General features: G+C 36.3%; 1 protein-coding gene across 13 annotated transcripts in view; it reads right to left on the bottom strand.

Moving 5' to 3' along the window:
* Positions 1–12,607, bottom strand: part of LOC136416982 (muscleblind-like protein 1) — a 125,315-nt gene that overhangs the window by 61,745 nt on the left and 50,963 nt on the right. The window lies entirely within an intron of this gene.

Raw genomic sequence — 12,607 nt, 5'->3', positions numbered from 1 at the left:
AGACGCTCCAATCTGCCGGGGTATTAAGGGCTTAAACCCATAAGGGAAGTTAATTTTTAATCTCGGATATTACGAAACAACCACAAACGGACCCTGTAGATGAGTATTTTACACATACGTCGAAGGAGCGGAAGACCCCGCAGTGCGCATTTTTCGCATTTCGTATTCGAATCAGCGGCGAGGCACCCAGGGCGTGTTTCGGTCCCGTCTCCCCCCCCTCTAGGTTGTCTCCTCTTTTTTTTTTGACGATCTGAACGTTTAATTGGATTTCTTTCTTTGTTCCCGTTTCGGGATTCTTTAGCCATTGCCGCTAACTGAAGAGCGTGACTGCATTTTGTTGAGAAACTGCTCGCTCGGCTAAGGGCCTGGGACTTAAGGCTTGGAAATTGCCGAATTTCGTTAATGATAACGAGACGAGACGCGGTTTATTTGGGGAATTTCCGAGGAGGGAAAAACTGCAGGGGTTATGTGAAGTTTGTGGTCAGGTACTGAACATTTGTTATGTGAATAAAAAAATGTTGGACGAGGGCATGGTTTCTTAGTAAATTTTATATGCTCGAGAGGTGCGAATCGTGGGCATTTGCATTCAGGTTGTTGCGCAATATCGTTCAGAGAATTCTCGGATTTCTTTCTTTTACATGCAAGCTTACGAAAAAAAATTCATAAACATATACAGAACGTTTGGAAAAATTGGGACAAAACCTAAGGAGGTGAATTTGAAGCCAAAAATAGTAAACAAAATTACTATAAACATTGATCCTAAGGAGAACCGTTATTGAGATATGGCCCTTCAAAGGATTCCTATCATTTAGATATTTGTTAAAATAACTTTTTTTCTGATAAAGATAATGGAACGAAAATTGTAGGCAATAATCATACCACAAAGGTCTTTAACTATCATAAGTTTCATCAAAATCAGTTATAAATAACTACCATTAACAGAAATTTTTCGATGTTTTTTAATTCTTTTGAATTATGAAGCAAATTATATTAATTTTTAATGAATTAGACTTTTTTGAAGAAAAAATTTCTCTACTTTTTTTCGAATTTTCCGTAGTTTAGTCAGAAATAATTAATTTTTAAATAATGTATGACTCAGAACAGTAATATTTCTTAAACATTTTCACATAGTAAGCATATTTCATGGCGACTGAACCATGGAGACATGGAGTTTCATTGTGGTGATTGTCACACTTTTGTGTGCTATTATTTAAATTCTTACGTCTCTTTAGTTTTTCAGTTGTAATTTTTGTGCTTAACTTTGCATTACATTCGATTTTTTCCAACCCTGGACAATCATGCCTTTACTAACCGTAAACATGAATATGAAATATGAAATATTTAGTAAAAATATGAAAGTGACAATCACTACAATGAAACTGTCACCGATACCTACTATGTGATAATGTTAAAAATGTTACTGTTCTGAGTAATACACTATTTAAAAAATAATTATTTCTGACTGAACTACGCAAAATTCGAAAAAAATTAAAGGCATTTTTTCTTCGAAACAAGTCTAATTCATTAAAAAATAATATTATTTGCTTGATAACTCAAAGAAATAAAAAAAAAATCGAGAAATTTCTGTTAATGGTAGTTAAAAAACTACCATTGTTTATAATGGATTTTGATGAAACTTATGATCGTTAAAGATCCTTATGGTATGATTATTACCTACAATTTTCGTTCCATTATCTTAATCAGAAAGACAGTTATTTTAGAAATATCCAAATGATAGGACCCCTTTGGAGGGTCGTATCTCAATAACGGTGGTCCGTCGGACCAGTGTTTACGGGAACTTCTTGTACTGTTTTCGGTTCCACTTTCACCTCCTTAAGTTCTGTACCAACTTTTCCAAACCCCTTGTAGATCTTTCGCTTCATTGCCCAACTATACAGAGTTAAAGTTTAAAAACGGATACTGTATATTTCCCAGAATTTATCGGATATTTGGTTTGGTTTCCTGCTTAGTCACCACAAGTTTGGTAATAAATGTGCAGTAAACATTTCAATGTTGATTAAGTTTGAATTATGTGCGAATTATCTTGAAAATTATCGAAGCTCTATAGAAAGTACAAAAAATATATTAAAACTTGCCACCCTGTATCTTTGAAACTAAGAGAATTTCTATATATGTTAAATAAATAACAAAATAAGGTTGTTTATCGAATACCAAAGTTCTGCTAGTATAAAATGACTCACTCTGGACATACAAATTAGCGTTATTTTTTATTGACCATAACATTATCTGATAATTGAGGCATCACGTCTTCAGAATACCGGTAGTTTCTTACCTTACAGAGGTTTCTTTTTATTCATAGTATGTAATTCTACTATCAGAAGATGTTAGGTGGGTTTACAGCAATGTCCTTTGGCTTGAAGTAGGGCTTGAAGAAGGATGATGTTTGCATCGTGCATTGCATTGTGGAATTATTTGTTCGCTATTTTTCGATTATACTAGTTGTGGGTGAATGTGAATCGATTAATTTGATTAATCGTCCATCCTCTTTTGTAGAACCTTGACCTGGCATTTCATGTTTTTGGTGCTTTTTGTTTTTGGCAGCCATTGTAAGCACTCTTAAAATTGTGCACCCTTTTAGGTTACGTGTAAAGTTAGTCCCCATAAATTTTAACTTAAAACAAACTTTAGTTGGTCCAGTAGTTTGTTTTGGTTGTCTTTGCCAATATTCTGGTAGCAGTCTTTTTGCCAGAACCATCTGCACTAGATATGCCATAAGACAAAAAAAGGATACAATCACCTTCCTACACCAAATCAAAAGAGACCTCAACCATCCGATGTAAACCTATCTGACACCCTCCGATCGGTAGAATTACTATGAATATAAAGAAGACGCTACAAGGTAGAAACGATCGTTACTGTCAAGACGTGATGCCACGATTACTTGGTAATATGGTCAATGAAAAATATTGCTAACTTAATAGCAGAAATGAATCCGTAACAAAGTACTCGCGCGTACGTATGTAGATGCTCTCAACTTAAGACCTCACCGACCGTGTCTTCAGGTCTGCTATATATTTCATGGTCTAAACGCGCATTAAAAATTATTCAGGGCCGATGCAGTATCGCCGCTTCACAGTAGACTAACCACTTATCTTTCCATGTAAATAATTCGATAAAACGTCGAACAACTTCCATAATAGAACAGCTGAATTGGAAGCGAATAACTCGCTATCAAGTTTTATTTTATTGCCTCCCTGAAACTTTGGAAAACTCCCCGATCATGCCGGAGCCGGAAGTTTTCTATCCTCGGATGCGTCATACTCCGGGGGAGGATATTTATTAGTTTCTAGTTTTAAGACTGGCACCAAACAACTACGGCATTCGTTAAAGCTATGCTAGCGCATTATTTTTTTCCAAAATCGAGCATTCGAAGCTGCAACTGAGCAACAATAGTGGTTACATAGTATATGGAGCGCAGGTTTGAAATTTCTTTGTGCAGAATTTTTGCCTTGAAGTCTAATATAATAGGAAACTTTGCAGCTGCGGGTCGGTGTTTTGTCGCTGAGTCACGTACGAACCCGCGACTACGTCTCCATAAAATTCTGCAGGAGAAATGGAGGCATGTTCGTTCCTGCAACGTGTCTGCAAATTTCCCCCTCGCGATATTAGGAAAATTGCTTGCATATCGACCTCAAGTAATAACAACGATCCGCTGCAGCAGAGACAAGGAGGAAACTTAATAATAAGATTTGTATTTTGGGGGCTGCCGCCTGTAATTACATTTCCCAGATTTGTTTTAGTTATACATTCGCTCGCTCCCCCAGCCCGGTAAATCAATTTGGCGGTAGTAGACTCGTCATTTTCTTGCCTTTGAGCGTATTACGCCAATTGAACTCCTAATATCGTATAATAATTTATTAGGTCTCTAGTTTTCGGTCTATTTATACGCGCCCCGTCTCTAGGCGGAATGTCAAGGGGTCATAAACACACTGTTCGGAAATCGCAGTATCATCCCCATTAGTCATCGCCATAGACATTGTATCAGAATAAAACATCTCGCAATTTGTCCTTAGTAAGACGATAAATCGTTCACGCGCCATTGAGCCAGAGTCGCGCTCGAAGGACCGTCTCTAATGCGGCTCGTACTGAGTACGATATGAATCTAATGAAAGATGGGAGTCGATAGCGCGACAGGGGGAGAACTTTCCGACTTTTCTCCCTCACATTTTTTACTCAATTTTCCACTTTTAATGTGTATTAATAATATACCATTAGCTGAAATAAAGTTCCTAAATTCGAAAACTTCGTTTCTCTCCTGAAAGGTTTATACGAAACCCCAACAACTTTCCAGTAAATGTTTGGACACTCTACAATTTTTATTAAAAAAATTATTTCTCCATGCTACTCGAGGATTTTTGAAACAATTTAGTAATAATAAATTTGTGAAACTTTGATGTAACTTCGAGAAATGAAGTATGCCACTGATATTCACGAATATTAAAACCTCTGAAATAATAATTTTGTAAGAATAAATCAGTGTCGAACAAAAAGGGGGAAAAAATGAAAGCGTCAAGGAAAATAGTCGTTTTTAACTGACAATTCGTAGAAATTATGAAAGCGCAGCACGCCACTGATTGTCATGGATAGTAAAATCTATTAAAAAAACCAGTGTTGTACCTGGAAGCGACAACAAACCGATAAAATGAAACTTCTGAAAAACCAAGTACACCCACTGATATTCTAATATTAAACGTAGTTTTAATTGCGGAAGTTTCTATAAGAAAAGTACATAAATCATGATTTTGGTTATTTATTCATCATAAAATTTCGACTTTATGTATGTTTATGCATGTATCGGAAACTTGGAAGCTGTACGAGACACATAGAAGGCTAAATGGGTAATGTAACAAATGTTAGAAGAAACTCATATCCAGTATAAAAATTGCTTTCGCTTTTACGGTTTTCCCGAGATGGAAAATGGGAAACATTGCATTTTAAAATTTGCTGAATACTTGTATTTGCTCGATAGTTCCCATTTTCCGATTTTTCGAAAAACTTTTCCATTTTTCGGGAAAACTTTAAAAATTGAAGAAATTTCTCAACCGATTCTAAGTTTCTCATAAAATCCTCTAAAACTTTGTCTATTTAACCATCCCTGCTTCTCTTCGCTTTTAAAGAACCCAATACTTGCAATACCAATTTGACCCGCATTGAATACGTTGTTTTAGAACAAACTTTTTTCTTCGTTCTTCTCTTTTATCGTGAAGCGTCTGTGGACTAAAGCTCCCACCATAGTCATACGATCAGAATGTTTTTGACAATTTTGACGATAAGTAAGAGGGATATGTGTCTTCCTTTACTAGTTTTCCCAACACAAATATAATAAATCGGGAATGTTTTTAATTGAAACTGTTACCGCTATTTATCATCGAACGGATTCTATCGCACCCCATTCTCCTATATAGGTTTAACTGGAGAAATGTTAACTGTAAAACAACTTTTCGATGACTGAGAAGTAACCCAGAAAACTCACTTGACAAGTGCTTTTCTTAAAACACGTTTTCATGATCTAAATTTACTAGATTAGAACTAAGCCCCACCGCCAGATGTTTTTACGCTTAATTAAGAGAGCCATAAATCACAGCGCACTCTCGGGCTATATTAAAAATTCCTTCATAATTCTTCCATTAGTATAAATATGTCTTTCTTTCCTCCCCAGTTTCTTTTTCTCCTCTGGCCTTATAAGTCTTCATTTTTCCAGATCGCAGATTCGGGGCACAGACGTCCAGGACTTTAGGAAGCGTAATTGCCTCGGTTGAAGCTAATTATTTCGACATTAGCTTATTTTTTCGGTATTCACATCGGGGGCAGTAAAACCCTTTGTACGGTGATTGGACTAATTACTCGGCCCTCAACTTAACAGTATCAGAATTAGAAGCCCAACAGAGAAGTTTGCCCTTAAGTTGCTAATAAATAGCCCCGACTCCTGATTACCTACTCAAAGTGCTGAAGTTTGAAGACGCTTGTTCGAACGAATAGTTTAATTAACGCTTATAATAATACGCTATAAGGCTACGCCGCTGCTTTCTGCCTTGGAAAGACGCACCGATATATTATCAGGTGACGTATGCCGTGAACGGCTTCCCCGGAGATTTTCGCAACTAGTTCTAATTACGAAACTCGAATTACATAAATGCTTCTTTATGTCACTATAAATACCGCCCTCGGTGGAAAGGGTCGGAAGTAACTGCTCTCCCGAGCGAAAAACTTTCCCAAAGGCTGCGCGTTCGCGGGAAATTAATGTTTTGCGCTTGTGTTAGTTTAATACTTAACACGAAATCGCTTTGCGAAAAAAAGGTTTAAAAAATTCAGGACCGAACTCGATTACCCAATTAAAACCAATGACCCTCTCTGATTACACTGCCGATCAAGTTTGAAAGAGCTTTTGGAAAACTCGCAGGCTTTTTTATCAAAGGAGAACTCATTAAATGTGCCAATGAATTGCGAACAAATCGGCGCCCTTTGTCGATCCGCATGGATTTTCCCCTCTTTTAATAAAGCTCATTCGTCATTAATAAATTTTGTGTATGTTCTAGTGATAATCCAAAGGAGGGGCCAGAGGTCTATTTTGGTCCTTGGCATGGCGTGACCGAAGTGAAATTAAAAAGGCGCACACCCAACCCGCCATAAAATGGCTTTTAATTTGCGATGTTACCGCGATAAAATTCGCTTTTAGGTCACTCGATACATGCGGAATTGGCTGGGGTTGTAGGGCTGATGTTTAAGGGCCGGTTACCACTCGGCTGATTCCGGGAGCACTTTATTATAAAAGCAAATAACCCCCACATTAAATACAGCTTATATTCAAATTATTTCCTAGAGGAGCGAGTGCGCCCTTACCGTCCAATTAGGGCGGCGCTCTAATTGAATCTTATCCTTTACGGGGCGCGCGAAAGCGGCTCTTGAATCGTGCCTCCGTTCCGATTGTTTTGGAACTGTTTCATATGCATGAATGTAAATCTACTACCGGGAGTAATGATTGTATAATGTTTTCATACGTTTCTCGAACGGCCCTTTAAAGAATCTCTCCCACGGAAGGTCGCCGGCTTTCAATTACGACCGAGGCCCCAGTGATTTACGTATATGTAGCATGGAAGAGGTGCCCGCTTTAATAAAACGTCACCTTTAACGCCATATTACGAAAGTTGGACCGACGTTACATTGTGTAAACTTTTATGACCGGCATACTCACAATTCATAAATTTTGTAATATTAAACTGAGCGTCTTGAGGTAGCTAGCCATGAGGTGGAAACTTTCGGAAAGTCAACTTTACTCTCTCTAATGTTCTTTGTAAAATCCTGTCACTGTTGTGGGTATAAAGTTACTTTCTACTTTTTAATGAAGACATCTGGGTATATGACGTCCTGCGGTATTCACGGTTAATGCCCAATTGAATATGATTTGCAGTTATGCCAAAAATACGCATATGCAACAGGGTAATGCGGTGCGAAAGAACACAAGACACGCGACATTAAGCAGCACGTGCTCATTTGAAATCACTGCATAGTTAGCATTAGAAAAGAGAGGAAAATTAATACGAAAAACAGTGTAAACCTGCTTAGTTCATCCTGGAAAAAGTGGGGCAGGCAGAGTCGAAAGGGTCCGGGAGAAATCTGGGATTGACAAGTCAATTTTTTAGAAATCAGGGTCGGCCTAAATGGGATTTGAAAGAGGACAAAAACTCAAGATAATTACATTCAGAATTTTAGAAAATTCTATGCAGGCAATTCTCCACACTGACTGATTTTGTGTCAGCCGTGTCTTAATTAACCCCCTACCAAGGTGCGAATTCAACGGTTGACATGAAATCCCGAAAGTTGCTATGAGCGCAACTCTATGCCTCATTGTCATCAATTTCCATTTAAAACGTATACATATTACATGGTTTTGTTGCGTTATAAATTACGTCATATTCTGGTTTAAAACGTTCCAATTTAATTTTTAATAACTGGAAGCCTGATCCTCGTGGCGCTGCTCTCCATGATCCATCCATACGAGCCGGCCAATCATAATAAATTCACCGGAATTTTCATCCGTGTCGTCGTGCATAATTTACGCGTGGCGAGCGTTTACGAGCCCCGAAAATTATTGCCTAAGTTTTCGCTAAATTGGATTTCGTTCCATCCAAAAAGTGCCAAGTTACACGTAATTTTTTCCACGAAGCTGAGACGAATAAGGCGATCTCTCACTCAGCTAAAAGCAGAATCGCTCAGCGCTTTTGTACTATTTTGTTTGCGCGGATTAGCGCTCGCCTTAAAAGCTTTAGGCAGTAACTATTCGCTTTTTAGTTCTCGCCCTGATCCGAAGCGAAGACACGGCGAAAGTTCCATCATAATCATCGGAAATGTTGCCTCTCTAAAAAGCAGTAAAATTTCCTATTTCTGTTGCCTAGTTCGCATTCGCTGAGTAAACATTGCCAAGTTTGAGCGATTCGTGGTCTATTTACTTGACGTGAGGTTAATTCGTAGAGGGGAGGTACACAGGGAGCAACATGCAAAGTTTGTCTATTCACGATATTACCGAGTAAATGCCAAATAATCCGAGCACTAAGTTCGTTGTTTACAATGTACCGTTGAATGCCGGCAAAATAAACAGAGCCTAATTACAAAACGGTATTAAACTAAAAACCTTTTCGCTCAAGTTATTACGGCTTCCTGCTGCATGGCACGGCTCATTTTTCCCATTGTTCCTGTTGTTCTAGATTATTACGTGGGTTAATCTCGCGGGCTTTTTGAATAAACACGCTTTTGGGGGTTCAGTAATTAATAATATTGCTTTCTTGCGTGCTAATATTGGGGCCGAACGCTTACGACCTGCAAAAATCAATCGATATAGGTGCTCGAAGATTTCCCTCATGCAGATATTAAAAAATTGATAGCAAAAAAAGCGAGATCAAACACGGCATGATTGAGAATAAAATTCCGACTCTAGACTTTTTTTCCACATTTTAAAAAATCGAAAAACGCTATATCCTAAATATTGTAGGTAATATCATCAGATCGGACAGGTAAAGAACTTTCCATTTTTTCCAAGAGGAAAATCGGAACACAAAAATCGCAGCAGGGAGATGCTTTGACTACTCAAACTTCTGTCAGATGGATGTACAATTGATGTGACACGAAATGTATTTATGTTTACCTTCAAGACCAGATCCTGTTATTAGATTACAATAAACAATATAATAATTATTGCACGCAATGGGATATACAGGGTTATTCACGTCACGCTACACGGAATATTGCGGCTAATGTATTTAATATTTTGAATTTTTTTTTGTGTTATATAGAACTTCAATAGAGGTACATTCTAAAATTATTTCCCTTTTATATGGGAGTTGGAAATAAGCGAAAAATCTTATGTTTTTTTAAATAGAAGACCCAATATTAATATCGTTTCAGATTCTTTGAGAAAAATAAATATAGGTTTGATTAAGGTTTATCTACCCTAAACCTTAACGACAATGTAATAATTGAAGTTTTATAAAAATGTAGTACATATTTAAAAACTTTGGTTTCAAGAAAGTATGAACTAGAGTAAGCCAAAATTCATGCTATAGTCATGAAAATTTAGATGTATTGTACAGTGTCCAAAAAATAAGTTGAAAAATAAATTTACTTTACAGAGTATTAACTTGCTTAATTTAAATGGAACACTTTGATTACTTGGAGTAACAAATTGAAGGGTTACCAATTGAAAACTACTATACTTTCTTATACCTGAATGTACAAGTTTTCTTCGAAAATTAAGATTTAAAAAAAAATAGAAAATCCTATTTTACCTCTATTTGAGTTCTATACAACACGAAAAAAATTAAAATATTAAATACTTTAGCCACAATATTCCATATAGCATGACATGAATAACCCTGTATACAGGGTGTTTTAAAACTGTAGGATCCAACTGCTAGGGTTTGTTCAGTGTAACAATAGAAGACATTTGAGTATAAGAACCCGTGCCTGCAAATGTCTCTCTAAGGCGCTATGGCCTTATGATGCTGTAAGACAATTATGTTCAAAAATATTCTTGTAGAGATTTAGTATGTTTCATCTTAATTTATTTGTACAAAGTAACACTACAGAAATTGTTCAAAATCTCGTTCTTGAACTTCATTACACCTGTTTAAACGACGTACATGGTTTCTGCGGACTTGGCTAAAAATTTTATAATCGTTTTGAACGATTTCAAATGCCGTAGTGATTCGTGCAATCAAGTCTTGCTCTATTTCTATTGGCATTACATAAATCAGAGACTTTACATGTCCCCACAGAAAGAAATCTAAATGTGTTAGATCGGGTGGTCTAGGGAGCCACGGAACTGAACTACTTCTGTCGATCTAATGTTGTCCGATTGACGATCCAAATACTGACGGACTTGAACAGAAAAGTATGCAGGTGCACCATCATGTTGCAGCCATATTTGCTGTCGGACGTTTAATGGGACGTTTTCAAGAAGTTCCGGCAGGACGTCTTGTAGAAAACGCCTGTAGATAGGCCCCGTTAAACGATTGGGCAGCAGGCATGGCCTGCTGTCCAATGGTCATCAACAGTACCGGCCCACACATTAACAAACCAACGTTCCTGATGACTTTCGGCAAATACCGCGTGTGAATTTTCTTGGGCTCGTAAACCTGGCTATTTCTACTGTTGAATATGCATTTCGTGCGAAACTGGCTCACCCGTCCATAAAACAAAACGTAAAAAATTAGGTTGCTCACCAATCTGATGAACCAGTCACTGACAAAATTTAACTCTTAACTGATAATCGACTGGAGTCAAACTTTGATCTTTTGTAAATTGTTTGAATAAAGTTATTGCTCATGTAATACTCTCCAACCAAAGACATAAGTTGCATCCATCCATTGTGCAACTTGACGAGTGCCAATCAAAGGTTCATCTGCAACTCGATAAAGAACCTCTTCTTCAAAATGGACCGTTCTTACTCTTCTTTCTGCACCAGTATCGTGCATGTTACATTGCAGTTGTATATCTGCCAGTTTTTGATTGGTGTAGTTCTTCAGAAAGACCTACTACTTAGCGAATTTTTTAAAGTTTGCAAAATTAATGAGTGAATGTGTCGAACTAACGATCAAGAATGTCTGTTATCAGTCTTGGCTAAAATAAACACTTAAGGAAAAGTACTTATCAGATGCATTCAAGTTCAAGGACGATATTTTGAACAATTTCAGTAGTGTTATTTTGTACAAAATAAAATGAAATAAAACGTACTAAAACTGAATAAAACACATTTTTGCACACAATTACCTTAAAGCATCATAAGGCCGTAGCCCCGTGAGGGACATTTGTGGACAAGTTTTCTTATACTCAGACGTCTTTTATTGTTGCACTGAACAATCCTTAGAAGTTCGATTCCATAGTTCTGAAACATATCTCAGTTGAATTTAAAATTATGAAATTTAAAAATATTTTAAAATATGGAGTTAACTTTGACGTGTACTGTTTTTTAAAAATATCAAAATATCAACTTCTTGTCGCTTCCAGTTTAATCGGAAATAGCTATTAACTTGCTTATTTCAAATGGGACCCCCTGTATATTATTTTATTTTTAGATTCTATGGAATATTTGACACATTTTCTGTATAATGTCTTATACTTAGCCCTTACCGTTTTTGAAATATTTCACCTTGAATTAAAAACGTGCCTTTGTAATGACCAGTTTTAAAATTGCATATCTCCGCAATTATTAAAGGCATAATCTTCATATTTTGTAAAATGTCAATACATAATCTTAAGTTTACACTTTTGCTATTTATATGGCTTATTATTATAGAGTCTAAAATTCAACTTTTAACATTCATATTTTGGAAGATGCAGAAGTCTAAGTCTATATTTTAAAAGGCACATCTTACAACTTTAAGCAATATTAAGTACAAAATATAATTCTCTATCCAACTCTACCAAGGCTACTTATAGTTATTCCAAACAATTTTCGAAATAATTACGTTTTTTATAAAACTAGTAGTAGTTAATAATTCTTCTAAATTTTTAGACTTCACGTCATGGAAAAATAAATAATGAAATCAATAAAAATAAATAAGTAATAATTATTATTTTTCAAATTACTCGAAAACGATTACTGATACGATAAAACTGCAAAAGATAAAAAAAATTCTAAATTGAGCATAGAATCCAAGTTTTTGAGATTCTGCAATTAGTGGCACACCACAAAAAGGTTCTGAACGGTAGAAGGAGGTCTGCCAGCTGAAAAATATCATCCTGTAGGTTTTTAAATCGTTTAGACACGTCAAAAACTTGTGGACCATCATAAGTAACAAATGGTAAAAAATTTAATAAAGTATTTCAAAAACTGTAGGAGCTGTGTGGACAATACAAAAAAAAATCAAAAACTTTAACACCTTGTATCTCAAAAACAAAACGTTTGCCAACATGTTTATATGACTTACTGAACTTAAAATAAGGTACTCTGCCGAATAGCAGAGTTCTGCTAGTATAAACTGACTCACCCTGTATATATATATATATATATATATATATATATGTGTGTATACATTATATGCATATAAATTCCATTCTTGCCCAACATCAACAACCTTCGTGTCGCTATTGT

This window comes from Euwallacea similis, chromosome 26, assembly GCF_039881205.1.
Source record: "Euwallacea similis isolate ESF13 chromosome 26, ESF131.1, whole genome shotgun sequence".
In the NCBI taxonomy this organism is placed as follows: Eukaryota; Metazoa; Arthropoda; class Insecta; order Coleoptera; family Curculionidae; genus Euwallacea; species Euwallacea similis.
The sequence above is the reverse complement of the archived record's forward strand: the minus strand, read 5'-3'. Positions and strand labels throughout refer to the sequence as shown.